The sequence below is a fragment of the Hordeum vulgare genome, chromosome 5H, assembly GCF_904849725.1.
Source record: "Hordeum vulgare subsp. vulgare chromosome 5H, MorexV3_pseudomolecules_assembly, whole genome shotgun sequence".
NCBI classification, from domain to species: Eukaryota; Viridiplantae; Streptophyta; class Magnoliopsida; order Poales; family Poaceae; genus Hordeum; species Hordeum vulgare.
This window is the reverse complement of record NC_058522.1, coordinates 106,399,218-106,422,639: the sequence shown is the minus strand read 5'-3', so window position 1 is coordinate 106,422,639 and position 23,422 is coordinate 106,399,218. Positions and strand designations below refer to the sequence as shown.

The 23,422-nt window shown below is 43.8% G+C and overlaps 1 pseudogene; it reads left to right on the top strand.

The window, feature by feature from the left end:
- The first annotated feature begins 696 nt into the window (after positions 1-696).
- Positions 697-806, top strand: LOC123400479 (annotated as a pseudogene).
- Positions 807-23,422: the final 22,616 nt, after the last annotated feature.

Sequence of the window (23,422 nt, the reverse complement as noted above, 5' to 3'; positions counted from 1 at the left end):
ACTGAAATTTCAAGACCACCGGCGCTGCATCCATGAGAGAAAAACAGTTGCTTTTACGTGAGAGAAAAACATGTGCTAGGAGCAGATTTATCATCTGTGTGATAACGGGTGCATGTCTCCGGACGGATAGTTCGATCGGACTCTCCATAATTTTTAACATTTACGCACAGCACAGGATAATTTATCACAAGGATGCACCGCTTGGAAAACGTAGCTCCGTACATAGGACGATGGGTCCGGAAATAACAGTCTGCATGGAACATTTTTTTCCTGTGAAACAAAATTTTGTTTTTCGAGAAACACTGCATGGAACATAAATATATTTTTTGAGACGAGCATGAAACATTTTTCTTTTGAGATTAACATTTATTTTTTTGAGTTTTTGAGATCAGTTTTATTTTTAGACAATTGAGATCAGCATAAATGAATGTAGAACGGGAGCGTGCCCTCGAAAAGAAAAAAAGGACAGGAGCAGCCCGTGTGTGTGTTTCCAGCTCGCTTTGTATAGCTTGGCCGACTCCTAGCAAAACAGATATTGGGCTGACAAGATGAAGATCCAGGTTTCACCTAGATTCGGCCCACTTGCTGTTTGGTGCGATTCCGCGGTTCCTGGCGCGTGTGGAACGCAGCACAGCACGGCAGTTTAGTACCACCTCGCCTAGCGAGGGATGCCCGGACCTGTTTATAAGGCTGAGCGTTGCACCATAATCGTCCCTTCATCCCATAAAATTGGAACGATACAGAGAAGATTAGCATGCCCCTGCGCAAGGACGACACGCACAAATTGAGAAATGGTCCAAAAATTTTCGAGATTTTGCGCCCTGGCCCCGGTTTCTTGCCGATAGGCCCAAGGAATTTTTCTCGTTTGTGCTTTCCGAACTCGTTTATCTTACAAATGGGTCCTTCCGCTTGTCCCTTCAGGACGGTGATTTGCTTTTGTGCTTGCACATTTCCCGGTTACGTCCTTGTCTGTGCTTTTCATTTGATATCACCCCTTGTTATGCTTGCGCATTTTGCAGTTACATCCTTATACATCGTTTCCAGCCGGCATGCAGACTGGTGTTACTCGCCAGCGTGGTAAGAGCGATAGTTACTACACTCAACGTTCCTATGCTTGATCCCTGTTATTTCCTTATCTTCCCATGGATACTGTTATTGCTTTTAGATTTAAAAATATTTGTGTTTATGATGATATGGATATAATCTATATTTCATTCTCGTAGTATATTCACCAATTGTACAATGTGTAAATACCTAGCTTATTTTTTGTGGATAAAAGTAATTACCTTCCGTACATCCATTATGTCCACTTTTTTTGTTCACCATCTATATAATTTGCCAATGTCCACCTTTTTTTGTTCATGATCTATAATTTGTCCACACGTGTGAATTGATGTCACGAAAAACGTCGTGGAGGACGGACACTAGGCAAATCTTTATTTTTTGATAAAAAAACAATATTTTTCATAGCTTGAAAAACTGAAAAAAATAAGTGTACATATACATTTAGACGTGTTTCAAAGTGATCGGACCCTTCTCCGGGCCCTACGCAAACGGAAGCTACATGCACCTCGCTATCCTTTTTATATATTTAGATATGTAGTATGTACGCTTGCAAATTTTACCGTGTACATTTTCATATCGGGTGTGTGCAAAAGAGACAAATATATGGATTAAAATGAGCCAACATTTTGTTCTTTTGGGCGGGATTTTCTCATTTTGTGTAGCATACGAATCTTCTAGTTCTTTGATGAGATTTTATTCTCTAAAAATGCAGTTTTATAGCCTTTGTGACATTTTTGAAACCTCTACATGCAAACGTACATTTTTTGGAAACTTTAAATAGCCTTCATGATATTTTTAAAGACCGGGTTCACTGGCGTCCAAATAGCCAAAGACCTCACTCATATAGACTCACCCATACCTATCCTTATGCTATGTTGAAATGGTTCTCTTGCATACAAGCAATTAATTCGTTCTTTTCCTCCTCTCACTCTCAAGACTTAGCTGATGCCGGCTCATCTTCCCCTACTTACTAGCGACGCACGATCCCTCCTCTTCCCTTTGTTCGTTGCTCGGACGACCGGATGGGGAGGTGACTCCATGACTTTGGTCTTGAGGTCTTAGGGTTAGAAATAAATTCATAGTTTTCTCCTACGAGCGGTGGCGAGACAATGACGTCATTGTCGGTGTGGAATAAAGTCTCCCCACCTCGTCCTCGTTTGAGTGCTTTTCTTTGTATCACCAAAAGGCATATGAAGGATCGTGTGTCCCTAGATTTGTATTTTTGGGTCTGGTTTTTTCCTTCTGCGTGTCTCTTTTGGTGGCGTTATCCTAGGTGCAGACAACGTGGTTGTAAGTTGTGGTTCTCTCGCTCTAGTCTTGACCGACAAAGATTGGCTAACCTCGGTATAGCCGGGGAGCGTGTGAGATTAGTATTCCTCGACTCTGTATGGCCGCATTTGAGGGTGTTTTGCATGCCCTCTCCCGTGGTTTCTTCTCCGCGAAAACGATTTTCTATGTAGATTGCAATCACTAGCTTATTATGATCCACATTGATTACTTCCCAACCGCTGCTTTTACAAGCTTATGGGTTTCAACAACTTTGCTCCGCTCAGATGGAGGCCCAAATGCGACAACGAGCTTTAGTCATGTCGTGTCGCCGATGGATGCACGAGGAAGAAGACTTCGGCACCTCCCAAAATTTAATGTATATTTTATTTTCTGCAAGTGATACGTTCCTCCTAGTGAGCTATCTCTTCATAATCAACAAATTGGTTTCTTTAGAGGGATTTTTTGTGTATGAAAAATATGCCAAATGATAATTGTTGTCTCACTACTTCTTGTTATTAATTTCTAACTGAAGGTCAGTTTTGTGCCTAGCAGAAAAAAGTACTCCAACATTTAACTGGGACGCGCTTGATTGGTCGCATGCACTTTGCATATTTGACCTACTAGGGCCTCGTTGAGCATATGAAGGCAAAAAATCATCATGCGCGTGTTGATTGGTTGCGTGCATATACTTTTCTTGCATTATAGTGACGCCTCTTCGCTCCATGGTTGGTTGCTCATATTGTATGTCGTCACACGAGTGGACGTTGTTTGATTTCATACAAGCATAGAGTTGTGCTCACCTTGTATCCTACTTGGTGAGCTTACCCACTACTACTACACTTTACACACGATCACATCGAGCACACCAGTACCACAACACTACAATGGAGACGAACTGGACAAAGATGATGAAGTTCTTCAACCTAAACGGACGATCCACCTTGGCAACCTCAACCTTGTTGCATCCCTACTCTAGTACATACTTGGAGTAAGCATCTTATGCCGTCAGCCTAGTCTTAAACCCTCTATGAATTTGGTTGTTGTACCCTGAAACTTGTTTGCTGTAACCTTCCCATGAACTGTAAACCCCTGGAACCCTCCCTTTGAACATCGCATACCACTTGCCCTAGTAGTGCGAATGAGCAAAAAATTGAAGAAACAAGCAACGAAGCACTCTAGGAGCAAGCAACGAAGCACATAGGAAATGGAGCGCAAGAGAATCAACATGCATGATCGTACCGCATACCAAGTTCAACCTACCACTATGTTGGTGTCATCCTACCACCGCATCCAAAAGAGGGTGTAATCCTACCATCGCAAGTTCGTGATCACCGTGAGGGGTTAGTATATACCACCTCACCAAAATATACAAACCATGATATTGTTTTCAAGACCTAACTACACAAAATATACATCATCATCATCATCGTCATCGTGGAGGATCATGCACGCCGTTGCCACTAGTAGTAGTGCTTGTCCCGCCAGGTACTCAGCTAGAACACCCTGTGAGCCTCTCTCATGGCAACAAACCCAATACACTGGGCTTTGTTGTCAAGCAGGTGGCTCAGAGCCACCATGAGAGCCTCTGGGCATAAGCCGGTATGCTCCATCATGGCAACGTAGAGCTCACGGTGAATGTAGACCGCCTTGCTCTCCCTGATGGCGATGGCGATCTCCTTCACAACCTGAGCCATGTTGCTGAAGACGGTGAATTCCTCCTCCATGAAGCCTACCCGCTTCCTCTTCCCATCAAGCATAGGAACATGCTGACCTTCCCTTCTCAGGAGCATTAATGTTGATGGTGTATGACTCCTCGATGTCTGGATACTCGGGCATCAGGGGCATGGGGGTATCGGCGACATCGGCGAGCCCAACGGCTGGCCAAAGCCCATGGCATGCTTGCCGGTTGATGACCCACAAGTATAGGGGGTCAATCGCAGTCCTTTCGATAAGTAAGAGTGTCAAACCCAATGTGGAACGGAAGGAAATGAAAAACGATTTTCAGCAAGGTAATTTCTACAAGCACTCAAATAGCGCTAACAAGTCGTTTGATAGCAAGATAATTGTAACAAGTGACAAGTAGCAATAGTAACAATAGGTGCAGCAAGGTAGCCCAATCCTTTTGTGGCAAAGGACAAGCCGAAACAGGTTCTTATAATAGGCAAAGCGTTCTTGAGGGTGTTGGGGAACGTCGCATGGGAAACAAAAATTTTCCTACGCGCGCGAAGACCTATCATGGTGATGTCCATCTACGAGAGGGGATGAGTGATCTACGTACCCTTGTAGACCGTACATCAGAAGCGTTAGAGAACGCGGTTGATGTAGTGGAACGTCCTCACGTCCCTCGATCCGCCCCGCGAACAATCCCGCGATCAGTCCCACGATCTAGTACCGAACGGACGGCACCTCCGCGTTCAGCACACGTACAACTCGACGATGATCTCGGCCTTCTTGATCCAGCAAGAGAGACAGAGAGGTAGAAGAGTTCTCCGGCAGCGTGACGGCGCTCCGGAGGTTGGTGATGACCTTGTCTCAGCAGGGCTCCGCCCGAGCTCCGCAGAAACGCGATCTAGAGGAAAAACCGTGGAGGTATGTGGTCGGGCTGCCGTGGAAAAGTCGTCTCAAATCAGCCCTAAAACCTCCGTATATATAGGTGGGAGGGAGGGGGCCTTGCCTTGGGGTCCAAGGACCCTCAAGGGGGTCGGCCGAGCCAAGGGGGAGGACTCTCCCCCCCCCCCAAACCGAGTTGGACTAGGTTTGGTGGGAGGGAGTCCCCCTCCCTTCCCACCTCCTCCTTTTTTTTTTCTTTTCCTCTTGATTTTTCTTCTCTTGGCGCATAGACCACTTGTGGGCTGTCCCACCAGCCCACTAAGGGCTGGTGCGCCTCCCCCAAGGCCTATGGGCTTCCCCGGGGTGGGTTGCCCCCCCGGTGAACTCCCGGAACCCATTCGTCATTCCCGGTAACTCCGAAAACCTTCCGGTAATCAAATGAGGTCATCCTATATATCAATCTTCGTTTCCGGACCATTCCGGAAACCCTTGTGACGTCCGTGATCTCATCCGGGACTCCGAACAACATTCGGTAACCAACCATATAACTCAAATACGCATAAAACAACGTCGAACCTTAAGTGTGCAGACCCTGCGGGTTCGAGAACTATGTAGACATGACCCGAGAGACTCCTCGGTCAATATCCAATAGCGGGACCTGGATGCCCATATTGGATCCTACATATTCTACGAAGATCTTATCGTTTGAACCTCAGTGCCAAGGATTCGTATAATCCCGTATGTCATTCCCTTTGTCCTTCGGTATGTTACTTGCCCGAGATTCGATCGTTAGTATCCGCATACCTATTTCAATCTCGTTTTACCGGAAAGTCTCTTTACTCGTTCCGTAATACAAGATCCCGCAACTTACACTAAGTTACATTGCTTGCAAGGCTTGTGTGTGATGTTGTATTACCGAGTGGGCCCCGAGATACCTCTCCGTCACACGGAGTGACAAATCCCAGTCTTGATCCATACTAACTCAACTAACACCTTCGGAGATACCTGTAGAGCATCTTTATAGTCACCCAGTTACGTTGCGACGTTTGATACACACAAAGCATTCCTCCGGTGTCAGTGAGTTATATGATCTCATGGTCATAGGAATAAATACTTGACACGCAGAAAACAGTAGCAACAAAATGACACGATCAACATGCTACGTCTATTAGTTTGGGTCTAGTCCATCACGTGATTCTCCCAATGACGTGATCCAGTTATCAAGCAACAACACCTTGTTCATAATCAGAAGACACTGACTATCATTGATCAACTGGCTAGCCAACTAGAGGCATGCTAGGGACGGTGTTTTGTCTATGTATCCACACATGTAAATGAGTCTGCATTCAATACAATTATAGCATGGACAATAAACTATTATCTTGATACAGGAATTATAATAATAACTATATATTTATTATTGCCTCTAGGGCATAATTCCAACAGTCTCCCACTTGCACTAGAGTCAATAATCTAGCCCTCACATCACCATGTGAATTACATTGTAATAAATCTAACACCCATACAGTTCTGGTGTCGATCATGTTTTGGCCGTGGAAGAGGTTTAGTCAGCGGGTCTGCTACATTCAGATCCGTGTGCACTTTGCATATATTTACGTCCTCTTCCTCGACGTAGTCGCGGATGAGGTTGAAGCGTCGTTTGATGTGTCTGGTCTTCTTGTGAAACCGTGGTTCCTTTGCTAAGGCAATGGCACCCGTGTTGTCACAGAACAAGGTTATTGGATCTAGTGCACTTGGCACCACTCCAAGATCTGTCATGAATTGCTTCATCCAGACACCCTCCTTAGCCGCCTCCGAGGCAGCCATGTACTCCGCTTCACATGTAGAATCTGCTACGACGCTTTGCTTGGAACTGCACCAGCTTACTGCACCCCCATTAAGAATAAATACGTATCCGGTTTGCGACTTAGAGTCGTCCGGATCTGTGTCAAAGCTTGCATCGACGTAACCTTTTACGGCGATCTCTTCGTCACCTCCATACACGAGAAACATCTCCTTAGTCCTTTTCAGGTACTTCAGGATATTCTTGACCGCTGTCCAGTGATCCACTCCTGGATTACTCTGGAACCTACCTGCCATACTTATAGCCAGGCTAACATCCGGTCTAGTGCACAACATCGCATACATGATAGAACCTATGGCTGAAGCATAGGGGACGGAGCGCATATGCTCTCTATCTTCATCAGTTGCTGGGCACTAAGTCTTACTCAATCTCGTACCTTGTAAAACTGGCAAGAACCCTTTCTTGGACTGTTCCATTTTGAACCTCTTCAAAACTTTATCAAGGTATGTGCTTTGTGAAAGTCCTATCAGGCGTTTTGATCTATCCCTATAGATCTTAATGCCTAGAATGTAAGTAGCTTCTCCTAGGTCCTTCATAGAGAAACTTTTATTCAAGTAACCTTTTATGCTCTCCAAAAGCTCTACGTTGTTTCCAATCAGTAATATGTCATCCACATACAATATTAGAAACGCCACAGAGCTCCCACTCACTTTCTTGTAAATACAAGATTCTCCAACCACTTGTATAAACCCAAATGCTTTGATCACCTCATCAAAGCGTTTGTTCCAACTCCGAAATGCTTGCACCAGTCCATAAATGGATCGCTGGAGCTTGCACACCTTGTCAGCATTTTTAGGATCGACAAAACCTTCGGGTTGTATCATATACAACTCTTCCTTAAGGAAACCGTTAAGGAACGCCGTTTTGACATCCATCTGCCAGATTTCATAATCGAAAAATGCAGCTATTGCTAACATGATTCTGACGGACTTAAGCATCGCTACGGGTGAGAAAGTCTCATCGTAGTCAACTCATGGAACTTGTGAAAAACCCTTTGCCACAAGTCGAGCTTTATAAACGGTCACATTACCGTCAGCGTCCGTCTTCTTCTTAAAGATCCATTTGTTCTGAATAGCCTTGCGGCCCTCAGGTAGTATCTCCAAAGTCCACACTTTGTTCTCATACATGGATCCTATCTCGGATTTCATGGCTTCTAGCCATTTGTTGGAATCTGGGCTCACCATTGCTTCTTCATAATTTGCAGGTTCATTGTTGTCTAACAACATGATTGATAAGACGGGATTACCGTACCACTCTGGAGCAGCGCGTGATCTCGTCGACCTGTGTGGTTCAACAGAAACTTGAACTGGAGTTTCATGATCACCATCATTAATTTCCTCCTCAACCGGCGTCGCAACGACAGAGGTTTCCCCTTGCCCTGCGCCACCATCCAGAGGGATGAGAGGTTCGACAACCTCGTCAAGTTCTATATTCCTCCCACTCAATTCTCTCGAGAGAAACTCCTTCTCGAGAAAAGCTCCGTTCTTAGCAACAAACATTTTGCCCTCGGATTTGAGATAGAAGGTGTACCCAACTGTCTCTTTTGGGTAACCTATGAAGACGCAATTTTCCGCTTTGGGTTCCAGCTTTTCAGGCTGAAGCCTTTTGACATAAGCATCGCATCCCCAAACTTTAAGAAACGACAACTTTGGCCTTTTGCCATACCACAGTTCGTATGGTGTCGTCTCAACGGATTTTGATGGTGCCCTATTTAAAGTGGATGCAGTTGTTTCTAATGCATAACCCCAAAATGGTAACAGCAAATCAGTAAGAGGCATCATAGATCGCACCATCTCTAACAAAGTACGATTACGATGTTCGGACACACCATTACGCTGTGGTGTTCCAGGCGGTGTTAACTGCGAAACAATTCCACATTGTCTTAAGTGAGCACCAAACTCGAAACTCACATATTCACCCCCACGATCAGACCGTAGGAACTTGATCTTCTTGTTACGATGATTTTCCACTTCACTCTGAAATTGCTTGAACTTTTCAAATGTTTCAGACTTGTGCTTCATCAAGTAGACATAACCATATCTACTTAAATCGTCAGTGAAGGTGAGAAAATAACGATATCCGCCGCGTGCCTCTACGCTCATTGGACCACACACATCGGTATTTATGATTTCCAACAAGTCACTTGCACGCTCCATTGTTCCAGAGAACGGAGTCTTAGTCATCTTGCCCATGAGGCATCGTTCGCACGTGTCAAGTGAATCAAAGTCAAGTGACTCCAAAAGTCCATCAGCATGGAGTTTCTTCATGCGCTTTACACCAATATGACCCAAGCGGCAGTGCCACAAAAATATGGCGCTATCATTGTTTACTCTAACTCTTTTGGTCTCAATGTTATGTATATGCGTATCGCTATCAAGATTCAATATGAACAATCCTCTCACATTCGGTGCATGACCATAAAAGATGTTACTCATAGAAATAGAACAACCATTATTCTCAGACTTAAAAGAGTAACCGTCTCGCAATAAACAAGATCCAGACATAATGTTCATGCTCAACGCAGGCACTAAATAACAATGATTTAAGTTCATCACTAATCCCGATGGTAGCTGAAGTGACACTGTGCCGACGGCGATTGCATCAACCTTGGAACCATTTCCTAGGCGCATCGTCACTTCGTCTTTCGCCAGCCTTCGTCTATTCCGCAGTTCCTGCTTCGAGTTGCAAATGTGAGCAATAGAACCGGTATCGAATACCCAGGCACTACTACGAGAGCCGGTTAAGTACACATCAATAACATGTATATCAAATATACCTGATTTTTCTTTGCCTGCCTTCTTATCTGCCAGATACTTGGGGCAATTGCGCTTCCAGTGACCCATACCCTTGCAATAGAAGCACTCTGTTTCAGGCTTAGGTCCAGCCTTGGGTTTCTTCGGCGGATTGGCAACAGGCTTGCCACTCTTCTTCGAATTGCCCTTCTTGCCTTTGCCGTTTCTCTTGAAACTAGTGGTCTTGCTCACCATCAACACTTGATGCTCTTTACGGAGTTCAGACTCTGCGACTTTCAGCATCGCAAACAACTCGCCGGGAGACTTGTTCATCCCTTGCATGTTGTAGTTCAACACAAAGCCTTTGTAGCTTGGCGGCAGTGATTGAAGGATTCTGTCAGTGATAGCTTCTTGCGGGAGTTCAATCCCAAGTTCAGCTAGACGGTTTGAGTACCCAGACATTTTGAGCACATGTTCAGTGACAGACGAGTTTTCCTCCATCTTGCAAGCATAGAATTTATCGGAGGTCTCATACCTCTCGATCCGGGCGTTCTTCTGAAAGATAAACTCCAACTCCTGGAACATCTCAAATGCTCCATGACGCTCAAAGCGACGTTGAAGTCCCGGTTCTAAGCCATACAAGACAGCACATTGAACTATTGAGTAGTCCTCCTTACGTGCTAACCAAGCGTTCTTAACATCCTGATCAGCCGTAGCGGGTGGTTCATCTCCTAGCGCAGCATTAAGGACATAATCCTTCTTCCCATCTTGTAAGATTAGCTTAAGATTACGAGCCCAGTCTACAAAGTTGCTTCCATCATCTTTCAACTTAGCTTTCTCTAGGAACGTATTAAAATTCAGGATGACTGTCGCGTGAGCCATGATCTACAACACAAATATATTCAAAGTGGACTTAGACTATGTTCAAGATAATTAGAGTTCAACTTAATCAAATTATATGCTAAACTCCCACTCAAAAAGTACATCTCTCTAGTCATTTGAGTGGTTCATGATCCACTTACACTATCCCAAGTCCGATCATCACGTGAGTTGGGTATAGTTTCAGTGGTAAGCATCCCTATGCTAATCATATCAACTATATGATTCACGATCGACCTTTCGGTCTCATGTGTTCCGAGGCCATGTCTGCACATGCTAGGCTCGTCAAGCTTAACCCGAGTGTTCCGCGTGCGCAACTGTTTTGCACCCGTTGTATGTGAACGTTGAGTCTATCACACCCGATCATCACGTGGTGTCTCGAAACGACGAACTGTAGCAACGGTGCACAGTCGGGGAGAACACAATTTCTTCTTGAAATTTTAGTGAGAGATCACCTCATAATGCTACCGTCGTTCTAAGCAAAATAAGGTGCATAAAAGGATTAACATCACATGCAATTCATAAGTGACATGATATGGCCATCATCACGTGCTTCTTGATCTCCATCACCAAAGCACCGACACGATCTTCTTGTCACCGGCGCCACACCATGATCATCCATCAACGTGTTGCCATCGGGGTTGTCGTGCTACTTATGCTATTACTACTAAAGCTACATCCTAGCAAAATAGTAAACGCATCTGCAAGCACAAACGTTAGTATAAAGACAACCCTATGGCTCCTGCCGGTTGCCGTACCATCGACGTGCAAGTCGATATTTCTATTACAACATGATCATCTCATACATCCAATATATCACATCACATCGTTGGCCATATCACATCACAATCATACCCTGCAAAAACAAGTTAGACGTCCTCTAATTTTGTTGTTGCAAGTTTTACGTGGTGACCAAGGGTATCTAGTAGGATCGCATCTTACTTACGCAAACACCACAACGGAGATATATGAGTTGCTATTTAACCTCATCCAAGGACCTCCTCGGTCAAATCCGATTCAACTAAAGTTGGAGAAACCGTCACTTGCCAGTCATCTTTGAGCAAAGGGGGTTACTCGTAACGATGAAACCAGTCTCTCGTAAGCGTACGAGTAATGTCGGTCCAAGCCGCTTCAATCCAACAATACCGCGGAATCAAGAAAAGACTAAGGAGGGCAGCAAAACGCACATCACCACCCACAAAAACTTTTGTGTTCTACTCGAGAAGACATCTACGCATGAACCTAGCTCATGATGCCACTGTTGGGGAACGTCGCATGGGAAACAAAAATTTTCCTACGCGCAGGAAGACCTATCATGGTGATGTCCATCTACGAGAGGGGATGAGTGATCTACGTACCCTTGTAGACCGTACAGCAGAAGCGTTAGAGAACGCGGTTGATGTAGTGGAACGTCCTCACGTCCCTCGATCCGCCCCGCGAACAATCCCGCGATCAGTCCCACGATCTAGTACCGAACGGACGGCACCTCCACGTTCAGCACACGTACAGCTCGACGATGATCTCGGCCTTCTTGATCCAGCAAGAGAGACGGAGAGGTAGAAGAGTTCTCCGGCAGCGTGACGGCGCTCCGGAGGTTGGTGATGACCTTGTCTCAGCAGGGCTCCGCCCGAGCTCCGCAGAAACGCGATCTAGAGGAAAAACCGTGGAGGTATGTGGTCGGGCTGCCGTGGAAAAGTCGTCTCAAATCAGCCCTAAAACCTCCGTATATATAGGTGGGAGGGAGGGGGCCTTGCCTTGGGGTCCAAGGACCCTCAAGGGGGTCGGCCGAGCCAAGGGGGAGGACTCTCCCCCCCCCAAACCGAGTTGGACTAGGTTTGGTGGGAGGGAGTCCCCCTCCCTTCCCACCTCCTCCTTTTTTTTTCTTTTCCTCTTGATTTTTCTTCTCTTGGCGCATAGACCACTTGTGGGCTGTCCCACCAGCCCACTAAGGGCTGGTGCGCCTCCCCCAAGGCCTATGGGCTTCCCCGGGGTGGGTTGCCCCCCCCCCCCCCCGGTGAACTCCCGGAACCCATTCGTCATTCCCGGTACATTCCCGGTAACTCCGAAAACCTTCCGGTAATCAAATGAGGTCATCCTATATATCAATCTTCGTTTCCGGACCATTCCGGAAACCCTTGTGACGTCCGTGATCTCATCCGGGACTCCGAACAACATTCGGTAACCAACCATATAACTCAAATACGCATAAAACAACGTCGAACCTTAAGTGTGCAGACCCTGCGGGTTCGAGAACTATGTAGACATGACCCGAGAGACTCCTCGGTCAATATCCAATAGCGGGACCTGGATGCCCATATTGGATCCTACATATTCTACGAAGATCTTATCGTTTGAACCTCAGTGCCAAGGATTCGTATAATCCCCGTATGTCATTCCCTTTGTCCTTCGGTATGTTACTTGCCCGAGATTCGATCGTTAGTATCCGCATACCTATTTCAATCTCGTTTTACCGGCAAGTCTCTTTACTCATTCCGTAATACAAGATCCCGCAACTTACACTAAGTTACATTGCTTGCAAGGCTTGTGTGTGATGTTGTATTACCGAGTGGGCCCCGAGATACCTCTCCGTCACACGGAGTGACAAATCCCAGTCTTGATCCATACTAACTCAACTAACACCTTCGGAGATACCTGTAGAGCATCTTTATAGTCACCCAGTTACGTTGCGACGTTTGATACACACAAAGCATTCCTCCGGTGTCAGTGAGTTATATGATCTCATGGTCATAGGAATAAATACTTGACACGCAGAAAACAGTAGCAACAAAATGACACGACCAACATGCTACGTCTATTAGTTTGGGTCTAGTCCATCATGTGATTCTCCCAATTACGTGATCCAATTATCAAGCAACAACACCTTGTTCATAATCAGAAGACACTGACTATCATTGATCAACTGGCTAGCCAACTAGAGGCATGCTAGGGACGGTGTTTTGTCTATGTATCCACACATGTAAATGAGTCTTCATTCAATACAATTATAGCATGGACAATAAACTATTATCTTGATACAGGAATTATAATAATAACTATATATTTATTATTGCCTCTAGGGCATAATTCCAACAGAGGGCACACGGGAATTTCATGTGGTCACTTTCGTCATGTTGGGTTAATTCACGTTCAGTATTTTGATAATTTGATATGTGGGTGGGCCGGTGCTTGGGTGTTGTTCTTACTTGAAGAAACCTCTCACTTATGATTAACCCTCCCTCAAGCATACGCAACTACGAGAAAAATATTAAGAATAAATTCTAACCATAGCATTAAACATAAGGATCCAAATCAGCCCCTTACGGAGTAGTGCCCGACTGAGGTTTAAGTTTATGTCACTCTCGCAACCCACCCTCTAACTACTACTCCACAATGCATTCCCTTAAGCCCCAATATGATGAAGTGTTATGTAGTCGACATTCACATAACACCACTAAGGGAATCATAACATTCATATCATTAAAATATCGAACGAATATCAACTTCACATGACTACTTGCAACATGATTTTTCCCGTGTCCTCAAGAACAAAAGTAACTACATACAAGTGATAAACATGTTCATGATGAGAGAGGTATTAAATAGCATAATGGATCTGAACATATGATCTTCCACCAAATAAACCGTAAAGCATCAACTTCAAGATGCAATCAACACTACTAGACACATCCGAGGTACCAATCCGAGGTTCCGGTACAAGATTGAGTACAAGAGATGAATTAGTGTTTTGAGAGGAGTTGGTGTTGATGAAGATGTTGATGAAGATTGGCCTCCCCAAGATGAGAGGATTGTTGGTGATGGCGATGGCCTCGATTTCCTCCTTCGGGAGGGAAGTTCCTCCGGCGGAACCGCTCCGCCGGAGGGCAAAAGTGCTCCTGCCCAGCTTTCGCCTTGAGACGGCGGCGCTTCTTCCTGAAAGTCCCCTTAATTTTTTGAGAGTAAAAGAGAACTTATACCAAAAGATGATCGCTAGAGGTAGGCTAGGGGGGCCACTAGACATGAGACCGCGCGCGCGAGGGGGTGGGTGCTCGCGCACCCTCGTGCCTAGTGGGCGCCTAGTTGCCCCCCTCCGGTACTTCTTCGCTCTAGTATTTTTTATTTATTATAAAATAAATCGTAAATTTTTAGCCCAATTGAAGATGTGCAAAATAGGTATCTGTGACGTAGCTTTTTCAGGTCCACAATTCCATCTACCGGCATTCTCCCACTTGATGTAAACCTTGCATATTATGAGAGAAAAAGGCATTAGAATTACTCCACTAAGTGGCAAAATGCATAGAAACACTAAAAATAACAGTAAAAAAACATGATGCAAAATGGACCTATCACCGGTTGCGAGGTCGAAAGAGAAGATCTGTTGTATCTGGTGGTAGTTCTGGATAGGTGTGTTGATGAACTTTGCATCCTTGGGGTGATCCTAAGAAAGAAACATGGTAGAGTGGTGGTTAATTACTATGACAATGGTTCACAGGAGATGATTAGTTAGGATGACATTGTTCGTGAGCTAACTACGATGTGGCCTTGGTAGTGCTCTGCCTCCAACATGATGGTGGAGGTCTCCTCATTCCATGAAACATCGTTCAGGTCTCTCAGCTTGGAGGAGATGATCCACCTCGTTCTACACTTCCTTAGGTAGTTGTAGAGGTGACCTCCTGTCCAAATAACTCAAAGACTTGCTTTTCCATCGAGTTCAGATGCACATCCTTGAACCCCTTGTGTGTCCTCACTCCACCAGATATGATCTCATACAACTTGTTACGCACAAAAGTGGAGAGGAACGACTGCCATTTCATGTCGCATCCTCAATCATCCTTCTTCTCCTTTGCAGCTGCCTTTTGAGGAGCCACATGAGATACAACATTGGACTGATCCAGCACAAATGAAGGAATCGTAGGTGGCACCTCAAAAACCTCAGAATCAAGACGCATCTCGTCGATGTTAGCCTGGGAGTCCTCGACGTAGGACGTCGGGAACTGGCTCTCGGGCGATACGATGGCCAGATTAAACTCTTACGTGCTCATGTCCTACAATCATAAGTGTCATAAAAACACAACACAACACGACGCACATCAACATTATGAACTAGTTGTAAATACGAACATTACACTACACATCGACAATATGAACTAGCTATAAAACATGCACACATGGATGATCTAGTTGAAGACAACACTAATCATGGACACGTATGAATCATCTTGTTCAACACTTGCACACTACCATACCATACATCTAAGCATACTATCAATCAATCCATAAACATCCAAGCAGACTACCAATGCATCCATAAACATCCAAGCATACTACCAATACATCCATAAACATCCAAGCAGACTACCAATCCGTCCATGAACATCCCCTAGCATGCTTCAAATCCATTCCAACTAGCTACTGCAACATCACAGTCGAACAGATCAGACGTTCTAACCCCACCCATGCGCCAGATCTAGCTAGAACTACTAGAGGGGAGGGGGTCAACGAACTTACAAGCGCCATCGTAGGAGCCGCGGTGGAGGTGCGGCACAAAGAAGAAGATGGGGAGTGGATCCGCCGTCTTAGCCAACCGGTTGCCAGAGTACTTGCGCTGCTTACCTCGTCGTCGAGATGGATCCGAACCAGAGTGAAAGCTTGAGAGGGGGGCGGGATGGTGGCAGGAGTTTTGGCGCGCCGGTCACCCTGGCTACATAGGATGACGGCGAATCGGCGGGCGATAATGCGAATTCGTCCCGTCGCTTTTCCAGAGACGCGCCATCGTTCCCGTCATTTCTTTGCCCACGCCTGCGCAGCCCCGCATTCCCCTCCCCTGCATCGCCTCAGTCTGGCTCGCTGAAAACTGTTGATTCGATCGTTTCTAACGGGTTTGCGTGAGCATTGCTTTAAGATTCGTGCGGACCAAGAATTGTATGCGGGCCAGAAAACCAAACAAACCATTTTCTTTCCCCACGGTCCGGTTGAGGCTAACACAGTTAACCAAGCATGTCCTTGGAGAGTGAGCTCGAGCTAGTATATGCACGTATCGTTTCCAACATTCACAACTTCATCCTCGCTCACGGCCCCAGTCTCCCACGTTTTGTCACCTTCATCGTTGGTCCAACTCGACCACCCTTCCAAAGAATCGAATAAAATCACAGAAGGTCGGCTGGCTGCCTGTCAAAATCATGGGTGCATGCACCTGCACTTGGAGGAACCCTCGCCATCACAATCAAAATGCCACAGGCCGGACCGAACGTACCCCAGCTGGAACCAAATCCCGGAGGCCAGAATGTTCCCAACACAGTCATCCTTTCTCTCAAGTTAAACCTAACCATCCTAGCTTAAACGTGGCCAGAAAGGCTAGACATTTCGCAACTGAAACCAGAGCACTTGGACGACATTGGCAAAGTGGCATCTAGAGATACATATTCAAGCACGTTTATGATGCTGCTTTTGTCAGACAAGCCATGACCCACATGGCTTTCTTAGCATCCTTTAATCACCTAGCCCACTTCTTCTTAGTCGGCCCCTTTTTCTAGGAGAGGAACTAGTCATATCTTTTGAGCAGAGCATTGCTATTTTCCATCGATCTGGTAGGTTATCGCATTATGCCGGTAGCTAGCATATGGACGCATTTCCATTGACGATAGCTAGTTCTATTGTAGATTTCCAAAACGAAGTATAGTGTAGAAGGGCTAGTTCGGTTGTAGATTTTATTATGCAACTTGCTGGTGGTGATCAGTGTTCTAAGAAGCGCTAGACAGGCGAGAGGTGGGGGAATTAGGCAGGCTGCTTTCCAAAAGATAACATCGGTTTGGTTCCATGGAGATTGTGATCACTGTTCTAACATGTTGTCATCTGACCCTATTTTTAGGGTTGCTTGTATCTAATGTAGACCAAAGCAGTTTGTGGAGGGCAGAAAGATGGAAGAAAACCGGCTGCTTATTAGCAAAGCTCCTTTTTAGCATCACGCAAAGAGGGTCACAAGTGCCTTCACTTTCGAGTGATGGATGCACCATAGGATCAGAATTAAGTCAAAAGGAGCTACTTAATTAGCAGTGGAGTGGTGTGGCACGCTCTCGACTCTGATTGCTGGGAAGTTTCCAGCTCCACTTGTACTATATGCGGCCTTAACATTTCAATCAACTTAACTGGATTCCCCTCTTGCATGAATTAACTAATTTATGTGTAAACTGTCTGTGGGGCATGGGCCGATGCATGCATGCATGCATGCAGAAATTAGTGGCGTGCTAGTAGTAGGAAGAAAAAGGCTCACATACCGTGGTACCTGAAGAGCCACTTGCAGTTGCAGTGCTCCTAGTGGCTAGCTGGTAGAGCAATTTCACAAGGAAAGTAAAGAATAACCCACTGGTGCAGTTACCGGTTTTTTTAGAATGGTGCAATTATAGTCTTGAGAATTGGTGGTCATACTAATGTGTAAACCATTGTTGCTTTACCTTTATTTTTCTCTAGGCATTTTCTCTTCTTGGTCTTATCTTTTTCTAACACCAAACTGTTTTGGGTTGACTGATGTAGCCACCGGTTAGACCACACCAAACTAATAATAACAAAGGGGGGCAAGAGGGATAATGGATCTAGTTTTATCGAAGTCAATCCTTATCCACGAATATTGTCTAAGCATGACAAATTGAAAGTTTAAGAATATTGTAATTTGTTGAAAAATAAAGGATGTAAGCGAAGTTTCTTTCCTTTTTAGTGAAAGCAAGACAATTGGTCGCTAATATGAAAGGCACATACATATCTGATACTCCCTTTATAAAAAAAATATAAGAGCGTTTAGATCACTAAAGTGATGATATAAACGCTTTTATATTTCTCTAGGGACTACTAATTTTGTTTCTGACTCGTTTTTATTGAAGATGATGAAACATGTGCGATGAACATATAACAACTTGCTATATACAAAGGCCCCCTTCTTTGTATGAGGTGTTGTGAAATACTCCACAATTCTTTTCTGCTTGTCGATCACCCCCTATAAATGTTATGTTGAAGATGGTGAAACATGTGTCGTGTACTTAACAACTTGTTAATATAAGGTGCTTGTTTTTTCGTATATAGATGCATGGTGAAATACTTATGTTATTCTCTGCTTGTTGATCGAGACAGCGTTTACATGGTTTGCAATGCATAATTCTGACGATTAATTACCAGTTCTAGTTTATAACAAGCCGGAGCTACTTTTGATGGTAAATCTACTCTCGCACCATTTTTTGTATGGCAAATCCAAATATTCTTATTTAAGGCGACGAGGTCAAATTAATGTCGACTACACCAATTATGACATCGACACCTGTTTGGTGCATTTCAGAACTAATGCATATATGTCTTTTTCATTCTTTTCCTTTGCAAACTACTCATAATGCTGCAAATAACTCAGTAATCTCTGTAGTGGGTTCCTAGTCCCAGTCGGATCATAATGGGCATGAGCCAATGTACATTTTACCTGATTAAACTTGTACAATCATGCTGCAAGATGTACACCGCCACAAAGTAACCCGTTTTGCAAAAATAAATGCGCCACTGATCTGTGCACCAATCAATTCAGGCAGACCATGAGGCACACACTTTTCCAGACAAGTAGAGAAAACTAATGTTATGTGCCGAATATACCTGAGAACCTTGCAGCATTTTTCTATGACAGGAACATGTGGCCGCGCATGCATCTGCATTGGTGGACGCCCACCGACCGATCTTGCAAGTTTAATAGAGATATATATACTATATTACATTAGGGAGAATACTATGAAAAATAATGCAATTCGGTTCTTGCATATACATGGGCTAGAGACACGTGTCCGCTGTTTAGGTACCAGGAAAGTTCGCTATGAATATATTAACAACCAATTTCTAACAAAAAAAATTATATTTGAATTATAATATTGATTTGTAGGAATCAGCCATTTGAACATAACAAATGACAAAATGCTAACCAATTGCCACCTATATCTCAGGAATGATAACATCCAACAAGAAAATATTCACATGAAGAATGTAATATTGTATACTGCAGAAACATCTACTCCCTCCGTCCTACTTGTCGCATAATTGTATAAAAATAAATGTATATGGAATTAAAATACATCTACATACATTTATTTCTATGACAAGTATTTTCGAACGGAGGGAGTACTACATAAAATTAGTTTAGATGTGGGTTAATATTCAGGCTATATGCCAAGCTATGAATTCACAGTACTTCCTCTGTTTTTTTACTCCGCCTATTAGCTGTCTTAACTCAAAATTTGTAAAAAAATTGAAAACGTCTTCTCACAAAGATAACACCATCACCTATATATATCAAATACATACAATAATAAAGCAAATTCCATGATGAATCTAACGACATTGATTTGGTTTTTTAAATGTTGGTATACTTTTCCATAAACTTGGTTAGACTTCAAAAGGTGACTGAAGACATACCTAATATGCATATTAAAAATAAATAGAGACAATACTTATTATCTCACAACATAATATTACTATATGAATATTATAAAAAAAAGTACTGCAGGGAAACCAGTACCACACATAAATTTTAGTTTTTAAATAAGTGATGTGTACAAAGTAGAAAAAAAAATCATGTTTTGTTCCATAGCCAATCATGCAGGGGGCACATTCAAGAGTGGTGGAACCCACAATGTTAGGCCCAAACATGCAAGGCCCTGTATATATATAGTACTCCTACATGATAATTGAGGTGGCCACGTTTGTCTTGTTTTCCCCTTCTGTTTTTTCTCTAGAGGAAAAATCAATAAGAAAAACAAATCCAGCTCACATACTGTCTAGGGTCTAGCATAGTGTGGACTCGCTCTAGCCCCATCATACGGTTCTCCAGATCGCCATGAGTTGGAGGAGAGGTTCTAGCATTTTTTTTTTTTGCTCACATGAAACCACTAGCAAAATATTTGGGATGGAGTGAGTGTGACGTTACTGTTTTGTTATATGGGCTTTGTTTGGAATTTCTTGTACGTTGGTTGTAGAAGGGATTAGTATATTATATAGGAGTATGAGCCAAACAAGTTGATTAAAAAGATCACCTAAGCGTTCAAACATGATAACAGACACAATAGTTGTTTTTTATTTTTATATATACAGCCAACCTTTTCGTGCGATATTTTTGTTGCTGATTTTCCTTTTCAAGAACGTGCATAAGCTATGTGTGCCTTTATTAAGAAGAAGAGAGTTAAATTTCAAAAGTATCAAGGCAGTCACATGTCGATGCTCCATCGATTCCACCACACAAACAAACTCATGATATGGTAATGCTACATGTACATAAGTTTATAATAATTTTACACGTAAGTGAATTATAATCGGAGATTAAGAGAATGTAACCCTACCCTTTAAAAATTAGGGAGCGAGAGGTTAGTTAGGAAGAAAGAATCCTAGTCAGAGGGAGATGTTGTGCCTCAAACACCCACCTTGACGCACTCTTCTCCATAGCTTAAACTTAGCCCTAATACGACCTATAACCAACATCGGCAGCGGCGCCACCTTGTCAAAGACCCCACCGTTTCTCTCAAGCTAAATAAAACACATTATGAGCAATGCCAACGAGTTCAACTCTTGCCTTCGAGAGGCTGGGATAACATCACTCACCAAAGGCCACGGTATAGTGAGCAAAGCATCAAGAACTGGAGTGAAACAGTACAAGTGGAAGGGGAGCATAATTTGATACGTGACCTGTGGAGCAAAGGGCATCCAAGCAGCAAATGACCCACCTCCTTCTTTCCTTGGCAGCAGAGCACACAAAAGAAGCAGGGTGAGTAAGCTGCCTTCGTACGAGACGATCAACAGTCCACAAAATGGTTCTTGAGCAAACCACCAACTATCTTGATCTCAAGTGGCGCCCAATAACCTCAAATCTCGGCCACTCCATGAGCAAACTTCCTCTAAAGGTCTTCTAGACCCGAAAGTCCTATTATGCTCCCAAGCTCAAATGAGCTCGAGATGAATAGTGAAGTAGAACATAAGTTAAAAAATTATGTTTTGTGAGCGATAATAAAAAAAATGTATGCTTGAAAAATTGTGTCACAAAATGACATTTGGGGACATCATAAAAAAACAAAACTAGTACTCCAAACTACTTTAAGCATGTTCGGAGTATCGACTTTGTTTGTTTTTTGCCATGATATCCTTTAATGTACTTTCGTAATAAAGTTTTGCGAGCAGACAAAACATTTGTCGAGGTTTATCATATAAAATATTGGATGAGCTTGGGAGGAGATACTCCACACTTATAGACCAAACTAGCCAAGTCCTAAGTACTTGCCTTTGTTGACAGTTAGTTTGTCTCTTCAGTGCTAAATAAACCAGGCATGGACAGCCAGCCCGATGACCCGGCCCGAAAAAACGGGCTTCGCTTGGCATTCGGGCCGGGCTCGAGCTTCATTCTCCAATCGGAAAGATAGTTCGCGCCAGGCTCGAGCTTCTCTTTTTAAGGATTTTGGGCTTTGGACCGGGCTTACAAGAGCAAACAAATAAAAAATAGCATTCGGCCCGGGCTTTCGGGCTTTGAGGCGGGCTCGGACTTGAAAAAAGAGTGTATTTTAGGCTTTGGGTCGGGCTCGGGCTTCATTCTCCGGACGAAAAGATAGTTCGAACTGGGCTCGGGCTTCTCTTTTTTAAGGATTTCGGGCTTTGGACCGGGCTTACAAGCGCAAACAAATAAAAAATAGCATTCGGGCCGGGCTTTCGGGCTTCGGGGCGGGCTCGGACTTGAAAAAATAGTGTATTCGGGATGGAGTGAGTATGACGTTATTGTTTGGTTATATGGGCTTTGTTTGGAATTTCTTGTACGTTGGTTGTAGAAGGATTAGTATATTATATATGAGCCAAACAAGGAGAACGGACGTTTGGCTCCCGGGAGCCATGGAGGCCGAAATTTTTGAAAAATTCGAAATTCAAAAATTTTAGTTCCAAAAGCCTGAAAAAAATATACAACTAAACAAGGATGTGATCCGTGCGCATGTCAAATTTCAGGTCGAAATACTTTGAAACGCGACCTGTATAAAAAAACAAATTCATGGTCTGAAATGATGAATAGTGACATGTGTTAAAAAGTTTCAGATTTGCCTTTTTTGCACAGCCCTCATTTCAACGTATTTTGTTCTGAAAATTTACACACTTGTGTATTATAGCTTCATCTATTTATGTATTTTTTTCTGAATTTTTTAAAATATTAAAATACGAATTTTCATGAAATTTGGAGTTTGAATTTACAGGCCTCCAGGAAGCTCGGGAGCGAAAGGCAATTTCCGCCAAACAAGTTGATTAAAAAGATCACCTAAGCGTTCATACGTGATAACAAACACAATAGTTGGTTTTCATTTTTATATATACAGCCAACCTTTTTGTGTAACATTTTTGTTGCTGATTTTCTTTTTCAAGAACGTGCATAAACTATGTGTGCCTTTGCATTAAGAAGAAGCGAGTTAAATTTCAAAGGTACCAGGGCGGTCACATGTCGATGCCCCATCGATTCCACCACACGAATAAACTCATCATAAGATGTTGTGCCTCAAACACTGAGCTTGGACGCACTCTTCTCCATGGCTTAAACTCAGCCCTAATACGACCTATAACCAACATCAGCAGCGACGCCACCTTGTCAAAGACCCCACCGTTTCTCTCAAGCTAAATAAAACACATTATGAGCAATGCCAATGAGTTCAACTCTTGCCTTCCACATGGTGGGATAACAACACTCACCAAAGGCCACGATATGGCGAGCAAAGCATCAAGAACCGGAGTGAAACGGTACAAGTGGAAGGGGAGCATAATTTGATACGTGACCTCTCGAGCGAAAGGGCGTCCAAGCAGCAAATGATTCACCTCCTCTGTACCTTGGCAACAGAGCACACAAAAGACGCATGGTATTAAACTGCCTTCGTGCGAGACGATCAACAGTCCACAGAATGGTTCTTGAGAAAACCACCCAAATATCTTGATCTCAAGTGGCGTCCAATAACAGCAAAGCTCGGGCACTCCATGAGCAAACTTCCTGCCGAAGGTCTTATAGACCCGAATTCCTATTATGCTCCCAAGCTGA